The sequence below is a fragment of the Triticum dicoccoides genome, chromosome 3A, assembly GCF_002162155.2.
Source record: "Triticum dicoccoides isolate Atlit2015 ecotype Zavitan chromosome 3A, WEW_v2.0, whole genome shotgun sequence".
Taxonomy (NCBI): domain Eukaryota; kingdom Viridiplantae; phylum Streptophyta; class Magnoliopsida; order Poales; family Poaceae; genus Triticum; species Triticum dicoccoides.
The window spans coordinates 133,785,784-133,803,638 of NC_041384.1; the positions used below are offsets into that span (position 1 = coordinate 133,785,784).

The window sequence follows — 17,855 nt, forward strand, 5'->3', positions numbered from 1 at the left end:
GTGGTAATTTTTTGGGAGTCTGTAATTAGTATAGGTATAGATATAGATATTGCACCTGCTGAGATGGAAGATATGCACCTGCTGAGATGGAAGATATTGATGTCACAATTAAACTTGTCAATAGAGATACTATTTCACCAATGAGAATTGTTAGAGATGTTGAAGTCTTGTGTGGGAAAACTAAATATCCTGCTGATTTTCTTGTTCTTGGTTCCCCACAAGATATTTTTTGTCCATTATATTTGGTAGACCCTACTTAAATACTGTTAATGCCACCATAGATTGCAAAAGAGATGTTGTTACTATCGGTTTAGATGACATGACTCATGAATTTAATTTTTATAAATTTAGTAGACAACACCGAGAAGAATAATTACCTAGTAAGGATGAAATTATTGGTCTTTCTTCTATTGTTGTACCTCCTAGTGATCCTTTTAGAACAATATTTGCTAGACCATGAAAATGATATGTTTATGAATGAAAGAAGGGAATTAGATGAAGTATTATTTAAACAGGAACCTATTCTGAAAAATAATTTACCTATTGAAATCCTAGGGGATCCTCCTCCACCCAAGGGTGATCTCGTGTTTGAGCTTAAAATGTTACCTGATACTCTTAAATATGCTTATCTTGATGAGAAAAAGATATATCCTGTTATTATTAGTGCTAACCTTTCAGAGCATGAAGAATAGATATTATTGAAAACTCTGAAGAAGCACTGTGCTGCTATTGGGTATACTCTTGATGAACTTAAGGGCATTAGTCCCACTCTATGTCAACATAAAATTAATTTGGAAGAAGATGCTAAACCAGTTTGTGATCGTCAACGCTGGCTGAATCCTAAAATGAAAGAAGTGGTAAGAAAGGAGATACTAAAGCTCCTTGAGGCAGATTTAATTTATCCCGTTGCCGATAGTGAGTGGGTAAGCCTTGTCCATTGTGTCCTTAAGAAGGGAGGTATTACTGTTGTTCCTAATGATAAAGATGAACTGATTCCTCAAAGAATTATTACAGGTTATAGGATGGTAATTAATTTCCACAAATTAAATAAGGCTACTAAAAAGTATCATTACCCCTTACCTTTTATCGATCAAATGCTAGAAAGATTATCTAAACATACACATTTTTGCTTTCTAGATGGTTATTCTGGTTTCTCTCAAATGCCTGTGTCAGCCAAAGATCAATCAAAGACTACTTTTACATGCCCTTTTGGTACTTTTGCTTATAGACGTATGCCTTTTGGTTTATGTAATGCACCTTCTACCTCTCAAAGATGCATGATGGCTATATTCCCTGACTTTTGTGAAAAGATTTGTGAGGTTTTCATGGACGATTTTTCCGTCTATGGATCTTCTTTTGATGATTGCTTGAGCAACCTTGATCGAGTTTTGCAGAGATATGAAGAAACTAATCTTGTCTTGAATTGGGAAAAGTGCCACTTTATGGTGAATGAAGGTATTGTCTTGGGGCATAAAGTTTCTGAAAGAGGTATTGAAGTTGATAATGCCAAGGTTGATGCTATTGAAAGATGCCATGTCCCAAGGACATCAAAGGTATAAGAAGTTTCCTTGGTCATGCCGGTTTTTATAGGAGGTTCATTAAGGACTTCTCAAAAATCTCTCGGCCACTGACTAATTTATTACAAAAAGATATACCATTTGTTTTTGATGATGATTGTTTAGAAGCATTTGAAATAATTAAGAAAGCATTGATCTCTGCACCTATTGTTCAGCCACCTGATTGGAATTTACCCTTTGAAATTATGTGTGATGCTAGTGATTATGCTGTAGGTGCTATTCTAGGACAAAGAGTTGATAAGAAACTAAATGTTATTCAATATGCTAGTAAAACTCTAGACAATGCTCAAAGAAATTATGCTACTACTGAAAAAGAATTCTTAGCAGTTGTATTTGCTTGTGATAAGTTTAGACCTTATATTGTTGATTCTAAAGTAACTATTCACACTGATCATGCTGCTATTAAATATCTTATGGAAAAGAAAGATGCTAAACCTAGACTTATTAGATGGGTTCTCTTGCTATAAGAATTTGATTTGCATATTGTTGCTAGAAAAGGAGCTGAGAACCCCGTTGCGGACAACTTGTCTAGGTTAGAAAATGGGCTTGATGACCCACTACCTATTGATGATAGCTTTCCTGATGAGCAATTAAATGTCATAAATGCTTCTCATACTGCTCCATGGTATGTTGATTATGCTAATTACATTGTTGCTAAGTTTATACCACCTAGTTTCACATACCAGCAAAAGAAAAAGTTCTTCTATGATTTGAGGCATTACTTTTGGGATGACCCACATCTTTATAAAGAAGGAGTAGATGGTGTTATTAGACGTTGTGTACCTGAGCATGAACATGAACAAATCCTACGCAAGTGTCACTCCGAAGCTTATGGAGGACACCATGCTAGAGATAGAACTGCACATAAGGTACTACAATTTGGTTTTTATTGGCCTACTCTCTTCAAGGATGCCCGTAAGTTTGTCTTATCTTGTGATGAATGTCAAAGAATTGTTAATATTAGTAGACGTCAAGAAATGCTTATGAATTATTCACTTGTTATTGAACCATTCGATGTTTGGGACCTTTTCCTTCCTCTAATGGATATACACATATTTTAGTTGTTGTTGATTACGTTACTAAGTGGGTAGAAGCTATTCCAACTAGTAGTGCTGATCATAACACTTCTATTAAAATGCTTAAAGAAGTTATTTTTCCAAGATTTGGAGTCCCTAGATATTTAATGACTGATGGTGGTTCCCATTTTCTTCATGGTGCTTTCCGTAAAATGCTTGCTAAATATGATGTTAATCATAGAAATGCATCTCCTTATCACCCTCAGTCTAGTGGTCAAGTAGAATTGAGTAATAGAGAACTCAAATTAATTTTGCAAAAGACTGTTAATAGGTCTAGAAAGAATTGGTCCAAGAAACTTGATGATGCATTATGGGCCTATAGAACTGCATATAAAAATCCTATGGGTATGTCTCCGTATAAAATGGTCTATGGAAAAGCATGGCACTTACCTCTCGAACTAGAACACAAGGCTTATTGGGCTATTAAAGAACTTAATTATGATTTTAAACTTGCCGGTGAGAAGAGGTTATTTGATATTAGCTCACTTGATGAATGGAGAACCCAAGCCTACAAAAATGCCAAGTTGTTTAAAGAAAAGGTTAAAAGATGGCATGATAAAAGGATACAAAAGCGTGAGTTTAATGTAGGTGATTATGTATTGCTATACAACTCTCGTTTAAGATTTTTTGCAGGAAAACTTCTCTCTAAATGGGAAGGTCCTTACGTTATCAAGGAGGTCTACCATTCCGGTGCCATAAAAATCAACAACTCTGAAGGCACAAATCCGAAGGTGGTGAATGGTCAAAGAATCAAACACTATATCTCAGGTAATCCCATAAATGTTGAAACCAATGTTATTGAAACCGTAACCCCGGAGGAATACATAAGGGACACTTTCCGGAACGTTTCAGACTCCGAAAAGGAATATGTATGTGGTACGGTAAGTAAACTGACTCCAAAACAATTTTTAAGGCAATATTTCTCCGTTTTGGAATATTTAGAAAAATAGAAAAATAAGCAGTAGTCCTGGAAGGACACGAGGGCTCCAGGAGGGTGGAGGGCGCGCCCCCTACCTCGTGGGCACCTCGTGTGCTCCCCGGACTCCGTTTTCGTACACGACACATATTCTGGTCGGTAAAAATTCATTATATAACCTCCCGGGGGTTTTGACTCCCGTATCACGCAAAAATCTCCTTTCTTTGTTTCGAGCTTTTGTTGCTGCTGCAGATTAGAGCAAGATGTCTTCACAAGATTCAGTCGGGGAGAGCCGGGTATCTCATCCGGCACCGAGATCAACAACAAACAACAATGCTAACCTCTTTGGGCCAGCAACGGAGGAAGAGATGGAGGCTGATTTGAAGAGGATAGATGCCATGGAAGAGGATCAAGAAGTCACTTCCCGCCTCCAAGATGGATTCACAATGGGAGAACTGCAGAGCTCGGCTATTCCAAACTCGGTTATCCCTTTCAATGTTAGATTTCTTTCTTATGAGAATATGAAAAAGAGTGTCTCTGGTTCTCCCGCAGCTATGCAGCACCCTTGGGTGCAGGGAGCTTTGGCTATTACAGGAAAGCTCCAAAAGGAAATAATGGACCTCAAGCAGCAAGTCAACAAGCTCGAGGAGGAGAACCGTATCTCGAGGGGCATCATCGCCAAGAACATCACATCACCATCCCCGAAAAGAGAGACATAATCACATGGGTATGGGCACTCCACTTGGCAACCGCCAAGCTTGGGGGAGTGCCCCGGTATCGTATCACCATCACTTTTATCTTTATCGTTTTTCTTAGCTCGATCAGTTTGGTAATATCTCGATCTAGTAGAATAAAAGTTCTTAGTATGATCTAGTTGTGAGTTTTGCTTTATTATCCTTCTATGTAATCGAGTCTGTGAGCTATATAATAAATATTAGTGTTGAGTCAAGGGCTTGATTATTTTGCCATGATCCTAAAGGAATAAAAGAAAAAGAGGAAGAAATAAAAAGAAACAAAGAGATCATATGAGTCTTATGGAGAGTAATGAGCTCACATAGAAAGAGTATGATGAATAAAAGTTGTTGAGGGTTGACAAACATAGTTTTGGTCATCGTTTCAATTAATAGGAAGTAATAAAGAAAGAGAGGTCTTCACATATAAATATACTATCTTGGACATCTTTTATGATTGTGAGCACTCATTAAAATATGACATGCTAAAGAGTTGACATTGGAAAAGGAAGACAATGTAATGGGTTATGTTTTCGTACATCTGAGATAAATTATATTGTCTTGGATCTTCCAACATGATGAGCTTGCCTTTCCCCTCATGCTAGCCAAATTCATTGCACCAAGTAGAGATACTACTTGTGCTTCCAAATACCCTTAAACTAGTCTTGCCATAAGAGTACACCATACCTACCTATGGATTGAGTAAGATCCATCAAGTAAGTTTTCATTGGTGCAAGCAATAAAAATTGCTCTCTAAATATGTATGATTGATTGGCGTGGAGGAAATAAGCTTTATATGATCATGTGATATGGAAGTAATAAAAGTGACATACTGCATAATAAAGGTCCATATCACAAGTGGCAATATAAAGTGAAGTTCTTTCGCATTAAGATTTTGTGTGTCCAACCATAAAAGCGCATGGCAACCTCTGCTTCCCTCTGCGAAGGGCCTATCTTTTACTTTTATCTCCTACATCACATAAGAGTCATGGTGATATTCACCCTTCCTTTTTACATTTTATCCTTTGGCAAGCATAATATGTTGGAAAGATCCTGGTATATATGGCTAATTGGATGTGAGTTTTCATGAACTATTACTGTTGACATTACCCTTGAGGTAAAACGTTGGGAGGCAAAACTATAAGCCCCTATCTTTCTCTGTGTCCGGTTAAAACTCCATAACCATAAGTATTGCGTGAGTGTCAGCAATTGTGAAAGATTATATGATAGTTGAGTATGTGGACTTGCTGAAAAGGTCTTATACATTGAATCTTTCCTATGTTATTATAAATTGCAATTGCTTCAATGACTGAGATTGTAGTTTCTTAGTTTTCAATGAAGTCTACGATTCATACTTGATATTGTGATTAAATTATTACTCTAGCATAAGAGATTATATGACAAGAATTATAAGTTGTTGTTCTAAGAATGATCATGATGCCCTCATGTCCGTATTTTATTTTTATCGACACCTCTATCTCTAAACATGTGGACATATTTTTCGATTTCGGCTTTTCGCTTGAGGACAAGCGAGGTCTAAGCTTGGGGGAGTTGATACGTCCATTTTGCGTCATGCTTTTATATCAATATTTATTGCATTATGGGCTGTTATTACACATTATGTCAGAATACTTATGCCTATTCTCTCTTATTTTACAAGGTTTACATAAAGAGGGAGAATGCCGGCAGCTGGGATTCCGCGCTGGAAAAGGAGCAAATATTAGAGACCTATTCTGCACAACTCCAAAAGCCTTGAAACTTCACGGATGATGTTTTCCAAATATATAAAAAATACTGAGCGCAAGAACCTCACTAGGGGGCCCACACCCTTCCCACGAGGGTGGGGGCGCGCCCTACCCCCCTGGGCGCGCCCTCTACCTCGTGGCCCCCCTGCTATATGGAGTCTTTCAATGGGAAACAATTATCAAGCCATCTTCTCGGATGAAACTCCGCCGCCACGTGGCGGAACCTTGACGGAACCAATCTAGGGCTCTGGCGGAGCTGTTCTGCCGGGGAAACTTCCCTCCCGGAGGGGGGAATCATCGCCATCGCCATCACCAACGCTCCTCTCATCGGGAGAGGGTAATCTCCATCAACATCTTCATCAGCACCATCTCATCTCAAAACCCTAGTTCATCTCTTGTATCCAATTCTTGTCTTCATGTCCAGGATTGGTGCTAGGTTGCTAGTAGTGTTAATTACTCCTTGTAGTTGATGCTAGTTGGTTTAATTGGTGGAAGATCATATGTTCAGATCCTATACGCACATTAATACCCCTCTGATTATGAACATGTTTATGCTTTGTGAGTAGTTAATTTTGTTCCTGAGGACATGGGAGAAGTCTTGCTATTAGTAGTCATGTGAATTTGGTATTCGTTTGATATTTTGATGAGATGTATGTTGTCTCTCCTCTAGTGGTGTTATGTGAACGTCGACTACATGACACTTCACCATTATTTGGGCCTAGAGGAAGGCATTGGGAAGTAATAAGTAGATGATGGGTTGCTAGAGTGAAAGAAGCTTAAACCCTAGTTTATGCGTTACTTCGTAAGGGGCTGATTTGGATCCATATGTTTCATGCTATGGTTAGGTTTACCTTAATACTTTTGTTGTATTTGCGGATGCTTGCAATAGAGGTTAATCATAAGTGGGATGTTTGTCCAAGTAAGGGCAGCACCCAAGCATCGGTCCACCCACATACCAAATTATCAAAGTACCGAACGCGAATCATATGAACATGATGAAAACTAGCTTGACGATATTCCCATGTGTCCTCGGGAGTGCTTTACATCATATAAGAGTTTGTCCAGGCTTGTCCTTTGCTACAAAAAGGATTGGGACACCTTGCTGCATTTTATTACTTTTGTTACTTAGTGCTCGTTATAAATTATCCTATCACAAAACTATCTGTTACCACTTATTTTAGTACTTGCAGAAAATACCTTGCTGGAAACCGCTTATCATTTCCTTCTGCTCCTCGTTGGGTTCGACACTCCTACTTATCAAAAGGACTATGATATATCCCCTATAATTGTGGGTCATCACTTACTAGGGACATGTTGTGGTCTATGTATTCACAGATGTATTACGGTTTCCGGTTAATACAATTATAGCATGAATAATAGACAATTATCATGAACAAGGAAATATAATAATAACCATTTTAGTATTGCCTCTAGGGTATATTTCCAACACAATTGATAGGCGGCTCATGGAGGTGGCGAAGCGCTCGGACAGGCGACTCGACAGAGGCTCCGCGGCTCAATATAGTGAAGACAACGAAGGCCGGCTCATGCACGGAGGTGGCAGAGGGGGAAACGACAATGGCCCGGAGTGGCAAGGGCAGCGCCAGCGGAGGCAGCAGGCCGGCTCGCAAGGTCGGTGAAACCCGGCCACAACGACTTGGCAGCGAGGTTTCTCAGAGGCGAGGCAAGGACGTTGGGCGACTTAGGGGTGCGGATGCGGCCCAGAGTAGAGGCCGGCGTGGCTTGACGGAGCTGGAAGGCCGTGGCATCGATGACGGTTTAAAGTGGAGTCCGACGGCGGCTCAAGGCGATGCAGAGATGTGCTGGCGAAGCGCAGCTGCAGTAGAAGGGCTTATGGCAGGAAAACGAACGAGGATGACTCGGAGGCACTTAGAACAGCGACTTGGTGAAGACCAATGACTCGTCCGCCGAGTCGCGCAGGGACGGGGCGCAGCAGCGGTGAGTATCGAGGCGAGGTAATCCGGACAGTGACTCGGAAATAGAATTGAAGATGGAGTTCAAGTCTGGTTGTGGTCGTGGTTGCTTTGACCTCCTGATCCATCTGTCATGGAGCTAACAATTAATCTCTCTGATCTCTTTTTTCATAAACAATCTCCAACTCATGATTTGATGGCCCGCTTGAGACTTGTCTTGTGTTTGCACAATTGGAATTCTCATCTGACTTCGGTTTATGTGATGGTGGCTTTCCGCAAGGGCGAAAACGGTGGCGGAGGCGTGAAGCACCGCGTGGCTCAACAGGGTGGCTCGAAGCAGTGGCGATGTCGGCCTGGTGCGGTCGACGGCACCTCGGCCCGGTGGCCCAGGTCCGCGGGCGGCTTGACAGCGGAAACTCAATCGAGGAGTCCGGGTCGTGGACAGTTTCCGAGTTGTGGCAGTTTTGACTCGCCCACGTCCGGGTGTCTTTCCAAGTACTCTTGGTTTTAGCTCGTCTGATGACGGCAGATCGATCCTGCTGATGAACGCGGCGACTTGACGCTAAACCTTCAGGATTTTCCCTAATGATCTTTGTTAATTGAACTGATGCCCATGAAAAATTGTTGATCTTGATCTAGCGAACTTAAAGCTGATGTAGATCCTTTCGAAACCAATCTTTCCTTCATCTCTAAAGTTGCAAACTTCTCGATCCTTTTAGAGAAATCCCTCCAAGAACTCAACACCACCGTGCGCAGGCCCCACGGTGGGCGCCAACTGTCGTGGAATTGTCACGGCAGATGTCCTAGTGTGACGACTTAGTCGTGAGGCCAACGGATCTATGTGGTAGCTTGAGAGGGGTTATTTGGGATGAGAGACGCGAGGTGGATTAACACACAAGACAAGGGTTTAGACAGCTTCGGGTCCCGGGAAACATCATCCGGTAATAGCCCTACATGTTGTTTGTGGCTAGGTCTCATTATGCTCATGAGGGAGTCACCGCATAAACCGGCTCTTCTGATTGTCTCTAGCCTTAAAGATTACCTCCCCCCTCTTGGGGTGCCCCACCCCTCCTTATATAAGTTGAAGGGGTGGGTTACATGTAGAGTCCTAGTCGGATTAAGACTCAACCTATTCCGACTTCTCATCACGGGCTTCTCCCCATGGGCTTCTTAACATCTTGGGCTTATTAACCCCAGGCAACTCTGTCTGCCGGTTTATAACTGTCCGCCAGGTCATAACTGTCTGCCGGGTTATAACTGTTTGTCGGGTTATAACTGTTTGCCGGGTTATAACTGTCTGTCGGGTCATAACTATCTGCCGGGTTATAACTGTCTGTCGGGTCATAACTGTCTGCCGGCTTACAACTATCTGTTGGAAATATGCCCTAGAGGCAATAATAAAATGGTTATTATTGTATTTCCTTGTTCATGATAATTGTCTATTGTTCATGCTATAATTGTATTAACCGGAAACCGTAATACATGTGTGAATACATAGACCACAACATGTCCCTAGTAAGCCTCTAGTTGACTAGCTCGTTGATCAATAGATGGTCATGGTTTCCTGACCATGGACATTGGATGTCATTGATAACGGGATCACATCATTAGGAGAATGATGTGATGGACAAGACCCAATCCTAAGCCTAGCACAAGATCGTATAGTTCGTCTGCTAAAGCTTTTCTAATGTCAAGTATCATTTCCTTAGACCATGAGATTGTGCAACTCCCGGATACCGTAGGAATGATTTGGGTGTACGAAACGCCACAACGTAACTGGGTGGCTATAAAGGTGCACTATGGGTATCTCCGAAAGTGTCTGTTGGGTTTGCACGAATCGAGATTGGGATTTGTCACCCCGTGTAAACAGAGAGGTATCTCTGGGCCCACTCGGTAGGACATCATCATAATGTGCAGAATGTGACCAAGGAGTTGATCACGGGATGATGTGTTACGGAACGAGTAAAGAGACTTGCCAGTAACGAGATTGAACAAGGTATCGGGATACCGACGATCGAATCTCGGGCAAGTACTATACCGGTAGACAAAGGGAATTGTATACGGGATTGACTGAATCCTTGACATCGTGGTTCATCCGATGAGATCATCATGGAACATGTGGGAGCCAACATGGGTATCCAGATCCCGCTGTTGGTTATTGACCAGAGAGATGTCTCGGTCATGTCTGCATTATTCCCGAGCCCGTAGGGTCTACACACTTAAGGTTCGGTGACACTAGGGTTATAGGGAAAGTATGTACGCGGTTACCGAATGTTGTTCGGAGTCCCGGATGAGATCCTGGACGTCACGAGGAGTTCCGGAATGGTCCGGAGGAGAAGATTGATATATTGGACGAAGGGTTTTGGAGTCCGGAAGTGTTCCGGAGGTACCGGGTGATGACCAGCATGACCGAAAGGTGTTTCGGGAGCCCCAGCAAGTGTTGGCGGGCTTCATGGGCCAAGGGAAGGGGGCAAACCAGCCCACTAAGGGGCTATGCGCCCCCTCACCTATTCCCACATCACCAGGGGGTTTGAGGCGCCCCATCGAGGGTTCCCACCTCCTGGCTTGGGGGCCAAGTCACCCAAAGGGGGAGATCCCATCTGCCCTGGCCGCCGCCCCCCCTAGGGGTAACCCTAGGGCGCCTCCCCTTGCCCTTGCCCCTATAGATAGTGGAGGTTTTGGGGCTGCTCAACACACGAGTCTCTCTCTCACAAGGCGCAACCCTACCTCTCTCCCTCCTCGTCTCTCGTAGTGCTTGGCGAAGCCCTGCTGGAGTACTGCGCTCCTCCACCACCACCACGCCGTTGTGCTGCTGCTGGATGGAGTCTTCCCCAACCTCTCCCTCTCTCCTTGCTGGATCAAGGCATGGGAGACGTCACCGGGCTGCACGTGTGTTGAACGTGGAGGCGCCGTTCTTCGGCGCTTAGATCGGAATCGACCGCGATCTGAATCGCTTCGAGTACGACTACCTCATCTGCGTTCTAGTAACGCTTCCGCTTAGCGATCTACAAGGGTATGTAGATGCACTCCCCTTCCCCTCGTTGCTAGGTTACTCCATAGATTGATCTTGGTGATGCGTAGAAAATTTTAAATTTCTGCTACGATCCCCAATAGTGGCATCATGAGCTAGGTCTATGCGTAGATTCTATGCACGAGTAGAACACAAAGTAATTGTGGGCGATGATTTGTTCAATTTGCTTGCCGTTACTAGTCTTATCTTGATTCGGCGGCATTGTGGGATGAAGCGGCCCGGATCGACCTTACACGTACACTTACGTGAGACAGGTTCCACCGACTGACATGCACTTTATGCATAAGGTGGCTGGCGGGTGTCTGTCTCTCCCACTTTAGTCAGATCGGATTTGATGAAAAGGGTCCTTATGAAGGGTAAATAGCAATTGGCATATCACCGTTGTGGTTTTGCGTAGGTAAGAAACGTTCTTGCTAGAAACCCATAGCAGCCACGTAAAACATACAACAACAATTAGAGGACGTCTAACTTGTTTTTGTAGGGTATGCTATGTGATGTGATATGGCCAAAAGGATGTGATGAATGATATATGTGATGTATGAGATTGATCATGTTCTTGTAATAGGAATCACGACTTGCATGTCGATGAGTATGACAACCGGCAGGTGCCATAAGAGTTGTCTTAATTTATTTATGACCTGCGTGTCAATGAAAATGCCATGTAATTAATTTACTTTAATTGCTAACTGTTAGCCATAGTAGTAGAAGTAATAGTTGGCGAGGCAACTTCATGAAGACACGATGATGGAGATCATGGTGTCATGCCGGTGACGATGGTGTTCATGCCGCGCCTCGAAGATGGAGATCAAAGGCGCAAGATGATATTGGCCATATCATGTCACTTTATGATTTGCATGTGATGTTTGTCATGTTTACATCTTATTTGCTTAGAACGATGGTAGCATAAATAAGATGATCCCTCGCAATAATTTCAAGAAAGTGTTCCCCTAACTGTGCACCATTGCTAAGGTCCGTTGTTCCGAAGCACCATGTGATGATCGGGTGTGATAGGTTCTAACGTTCGCATACAACGGGTGTAAGCCAGATTTACACATGCAATACACTTAGGTTAACTTGACGAGCCTAGCATGTACAGACATGGCCACGGAACACGGAAGACCGAAAGGTCGAACATGAGTCGTATAGTGGATACGATCAACATGAAGATGTTCACCAATGATGTCTAGTCCGTCTCACGTGATGATCGGACACGGCCTAGTTGACTCGGATCATGTATCACTTAGATGACTAGAGGGATGTCTCTCTAAGTGGGAGTTCATTGAATAATTTGATTAGATGAACTTAATTATCATGAACATAGTCAAAAGGTCTTTGCAAATTATGTCGTAGCTCATGCTTTGGTTCTACTGTTTTAGATATGTTCCTAGAGAAAATTTAGTTGAGAGTTGACAGTAGCAATTATGCGGACTGGGTCCGTGAACTGAGGATTGTCCTCATTGCTACATAGAAGGGTTATGTCCTTAAATGCACCGCTCAGTGTGTTGAACCTCGAGCGTCGTCTGTAGATGTTGGGAAGCATCTGACATACACGTTTTGATGACTACGTGATAGTTCAGTGCGTAATGCTAACAGTTTAGAATTATGGCACCAAAGACGTTTTTGAAACGTCGTAGAACATATGAGATGTTCCAAGGACTGAAATTGGGATTTCAGACTAGTGCCCACGTCAAGAGGTATGAGACCTCTGACAAGTTTCTTAAGCCTTCAAACTAAGGGAGAAAAGCTCAATCGTTGAGCATGTGCTCAGATTGTCTGAGTACTACAATCGCTTGAATCGACTAGGAGTTAATCTTCCAGATGAGATAGTGATAGTTTTGCATAGTCACTGCCACCAAGCTATTGGAGCTTAGTGATGAACTATAACATATCAGGGATAGACATGATGATCCTTGAGCAATTCGCGATGTTTGACACCGTGAAAGTAGAAATCAAATAGGAGCATCAATTGTTGATGGTTAGTAAAACCACTAGTTTCAAGAAGGGCAAGGGAAAGAAGGGATACTTCATGAAATGGCAAATCAGTTGCTGCTCTAGTAAAGAAACCCAAGGTTGAACCCAAACCTGAGACTAAGTGCTTCTGTAATGAGGGGAACGGTCACTGAAGCAGAACTACCCTAGATACTTGGTAGATGAGAAGGCTGGCAAGGTCGACAGAAGTATTTTGAATATACGTTATATTATTGTGTACTTTACTAGTACTCCTAGTAGCACCAGGGTAATAAATACCGGTTCGGTTGCTAAGTGTTAGTAACTCGAAATAAAAGGCTGCGGAGCCTAGCTGAAGGTGAGATGACGATATGTGTTGGAAGTGTTTCCAAGGTTGATATGATCAAGCATCGCATGCTCCCTCTACCATCGAGATTGGTGTTAAACCTAAATAATTGTTATTTGGTGTTTGCGTTGAGCATATACATGATTGGATTATGTTTATCGCAATACGGTTATTCATTTAAGGAGAATAATGGTTACTCTGTTTATTTGAATAATACCTTCAATGGTCTTGCACCTAAAATGAATGGTTCATTGAATCTCGATCGTAGTGATACACATGTTCATGCCAAAAGATATAAGATAGTAATGATAGTACCACATACTTGTGGCACTGCCATTTGAGTGATATTGGTATAAAATGCATGAAGAAGCTCCATGTTGATGGATCTTTGGACTCACTCGTTTTGAAAACATTGAGACATGCCAACCATGTCTATTGGTAGATATGCATGAAGAAACTCCATGCAGATAGATCGTTTGGACTCACTTGATTTTTAATCACTTGAGACATGCAAATCATACCACATGGGCAAGATGACTGAAAGGCCTCGTTTTCAGTAAGATGAAACAAGAAAGCAACTTGTTGGAAGTAATACATTTTGATGTGTGCAGTCCAATGAGTGTTGAGGCACGCAGTGGATATCGTTATGTTCTTACTTCACAGATGATTTGAGTAGATGCTGAGTATATTTACTTGATGAAACACAAGTTTGAATTATTGAAAGGTTTAAGTAATTTCAGAGTGAAGTTGAAGATCACCGTGACAAGATGATAAAATGTCTATGATATGATCATAGAGATGAATATATGAGTTACGAGTTTGGCACACTTAAGACATTGTGGAAATTGTTTCACAACTAATACCGCCTGGACCACCATAGTGTGATGGTGTGTCCGAACATCACAACTGCACCCTATTGGATATGGTGCATACAATGATGTCTCTTATCGAATTACCACTATCGTTTATGGGTTAGGCATTAGAGACAACCGCACTCACTTTAAATAGGGCACCACACAATTCCGTTGAGACGACACCGTATGAACTATGGTTTAGAGAAACCTAAGCTGTTGTTTCTTAAAAGTTTGGGGCTGCGATGCTTATGTGAAAAAGTTTCAGGCAGATAAGCTCGAACCCAAAGCGGATAAATGCATCTTCATAGAATACCCAAAAATAGTTGGGTATACGGACGTGGAGTTTCTACACCTGAGCTCATATGCTCCTGCTATGAACAGTAAAATAAATAAAATAGAAAAACATTTCAAAAAATTCTGAACTTTTTGTGACATACTTTAAGAAATGTTTGTTGTGCATGCAAAATTTCGTCATGAAATGACACTGGTGGAAGGCATGGTAAAAAAACAAAAACAATACTCTTAAAATGTTACTTTCAAACGCATCCTGGAGCTCTGATTTTGTTTTTTTGCGACAACCTTCACCAATGTGATTTCGTGATGAAATTTTGCATGCACAACAAACATTTTTTAAAGTATGTCACAAAAAAATTCAGAATTTTTTGAAATGTTTTTCTATTTTATTTATTCTGCTGTTCATAGCAGGAGCATATGAGCTCAGGTGTAGAAAGGTACTTTCATGGGTATACCTCCTATTTTAGATCCGGAAGCAAAAGTGATTGTTTCTAGAAATGGGTCCTTTCTCGAGGAAAAGTTTCTCTCGAAAGAATTGAGTGGGAGGATGGTGGAGACTTGATGAGGTTATTGAACCGTCACTTCAACTAGTGTGTAGCAGGGCACAGGAAGTTGTTCCTGTGGCACCTACACCAATTGAAGTGGAAGCTTATGATAGTGATCATGAAACTTCAGATCAAGTCACTACCAAACCTCATAGGTCGACAAGGATGCATACTACTTCAGAGTGGTACGTAATCCTTTCTTGGAAGTCATGTTGCTAGACAACAATGAACCTACGAGGTATGGAGAAGTGATGGTGGGCCCAGATTCTGAAGAATGGCTCGAGGCCATAAAATCCGAGAGAGGATCCATGTATAAAAGAAAGTATAGACTTTGAAAGAACCACTTGATGGTCATAAGACTGTTGGGTGCAGATGGATTTTAAAAGGAAGACAGGCAATGATGGTAAGTGTCACCATTAAGAAAGCTCGACTTGTCGTTAAGATGTTTCCCGACAAGTTCAAGGAGTTGACTATGATGAGACTTTCTCACTCGTAGCGATGCTAAGAGTCTGTTGGAATTATGTTAGCAGTTACTGTATTATTTATGAAATCTTGCAGATAGGATGTAAAAAACATTGTTTCCTCGACATTTTTCTTGAGGAAAGGTTGTATGTGATACAACCAGAAGGTTTTGTCAATCCTGAAAGATGCTGACAAGTATGCAAAGCTCCAGCAATCCTTCTAAGGACTGGAGTAAGCATCTCGGAGTTGGAATGTACGCTTTGATGAGATGATCAAAGATTTTGGGTTAATACAAAGTTTATGAGAAACTTGTATTTCCAAAGAAGTGAGTGGGAGCACTATAGAATTTTTGATGAGTATATGTTGTTAACATATTGTTGATCAGAAATGATGTAGAATTTTTGGAAAGCATACAGGGTTATTTGAAAAGTGTTTTTCAATGGAAAACCTGGATTAAGCTACTTGAACATTGAGCATCAAGATCTATAAGGATAGATCAAAAACGCTTAATAGTACTTTCGAATGAATATATACCGTGACAAGATTTTGAAGGAGTTCAAAATAGATCAACAAAGAAGGAGTTCTTAGCTGTGTTACAAGGTGTGAATATTGAGTAAGACTCAAGACCTGACCACGGCAGAAGAGAGAGAGAAAGGACGAAGGTCGTCCCCTATGCTTTAGACGTAGGCTCTACAGTATGCTATGCTGTGTACCGCACCTGAAGTGTGCCTTGCCATGAGTCAGTCAAGGGGTACAAGAGTGATCCAGGAATGGATCACATGACAGCGGTCGAACTTATCCTTAGTAACTAGTGGACTAAGGAATTTTCTCTATTTTGAGGTGGTAAAAGAGTTCATCGTAAAGGGTTACGTCGATGCAAACTTTGACACTAATCCGGATGACTCTGAGTAGTAAACCGGATTCGTATAGTAGAACGGTCATTTGGAATAGCTCCAAGTAGCGCATGATAGCTGCATCTACAAGATGACATAGAGATTTATAAAGCACACATGGATCTGAAAGGTTCAGACTCATTGACTAATAAACCCCTCTCACAATCAAGATATGAACAAACCCCATGGGTGTTGGATTCATTGTAATCACATAGTGATGTGAACTAGATTATTGACTCTAGTGCAAGTGGGAGACTGTTGGAAATATGCCCTAGAGGCAATAATAAAATGGTTATTATTGTATTTCCTTGTTCATGATAATTGTCTATTGTTCATGCTATAATTGTATTAACCGGAAACCGTAATACATGTGTGAATACATAGACCACAACATGTCCCTAGTAAGCCTCTAGTTGACTAGCTTGTTGATCAATAGATGGTCATGGTTTCCTGACCATGGACATTGGATGTCATTGATAACGGGATCACGTCATTAGGACAATGATGTGATGGACAAGACCCAATCTTAAGCCTATCACAAGATCGTATAGTTCGTTTGCTAAATCTTTTCTAATGTCAAGTATCATTTCCTTAGACCATAAGATTGTGCAACTCCCGGATACCGTAGGAATACTTTGGGTGTACCAAACGCCACAAGGTAACTGGGTGGCTATAAAGGTGCACTACGGGTATCTCCGAAAGTGTCTGTTGGGTTGGCACGAATCAAGACTGGGATTTGTCACTCCGTGTAAATGGAGAGGTATCTCTGGGCCCACTCGGTAGGACATCATCATAATGTGCACAATGTGACCAAGGAGTTGATCACGGGATGATGTGTTATGGAACGAGTGAAGAGACTTGCCGGTAACGAGATTGAACAAGGTATCGGGATACCGACGATCAAATCTCGGGCAAGTACTATACCGGTAGACAAAGGGAATTGTATACGTGATTGACTGAATCCTTGACATCGTGGTTCATCCGATGAGATCATCATGGAACATGTGGGAGCCAACATGGGTATCTAGAACCCGCTGTTGGTTATTGACCAGAGAGATGTCCCGGTCATGTCTGCATTATTCCCGAGCCCGTAGGGTCTACACACTTATGGTTTGACGACGCTAGGGTTATAGGGAAAGTATGTACGTGGTTACTGAATGTTATTCGGAGTCCCGGATGAGATCTCGGATGTCACGAGGAGTTCTGGAATGGTCCGAAGGAGAAGATTGATATATTGGACAAAGGGTTTTGGAGTCCGGAAGTGTTCCGGAGGTACCGGGTGATGACCAGCATGACCGAAAGGTGTTTCGGGAGCCCCGGCAAGTGTTGGCGGGCTTCATGGGCCAAGGGAAGGGGGAAAACCAGCCCACTAAGGGGCTGTGCCCCCCTCACCTATTCCCACGTGACCAGGGGGTTTGGGGCGCCTCATCTAGGGTTCCCACCTCCTGGCTTGGGGGCCAAGTCACTCAAAGGGGAGATCCCATCTTCCCTGGCCGCCCCCCCC

At 42.1% G+C, this 17,855-nt stretch overlaps 1 pseudogene; it reads left to right on the forward strand.

The window, feature by feature from the left end:
• Positions 1-7,623: 7,623 nt before the first annotated feature.
• The window catches only part of LOC119272076, a 39,636-nt pseudogene continuing 29,404 nt past the window's right edge, over positions 7,624-17,855 (forward strand).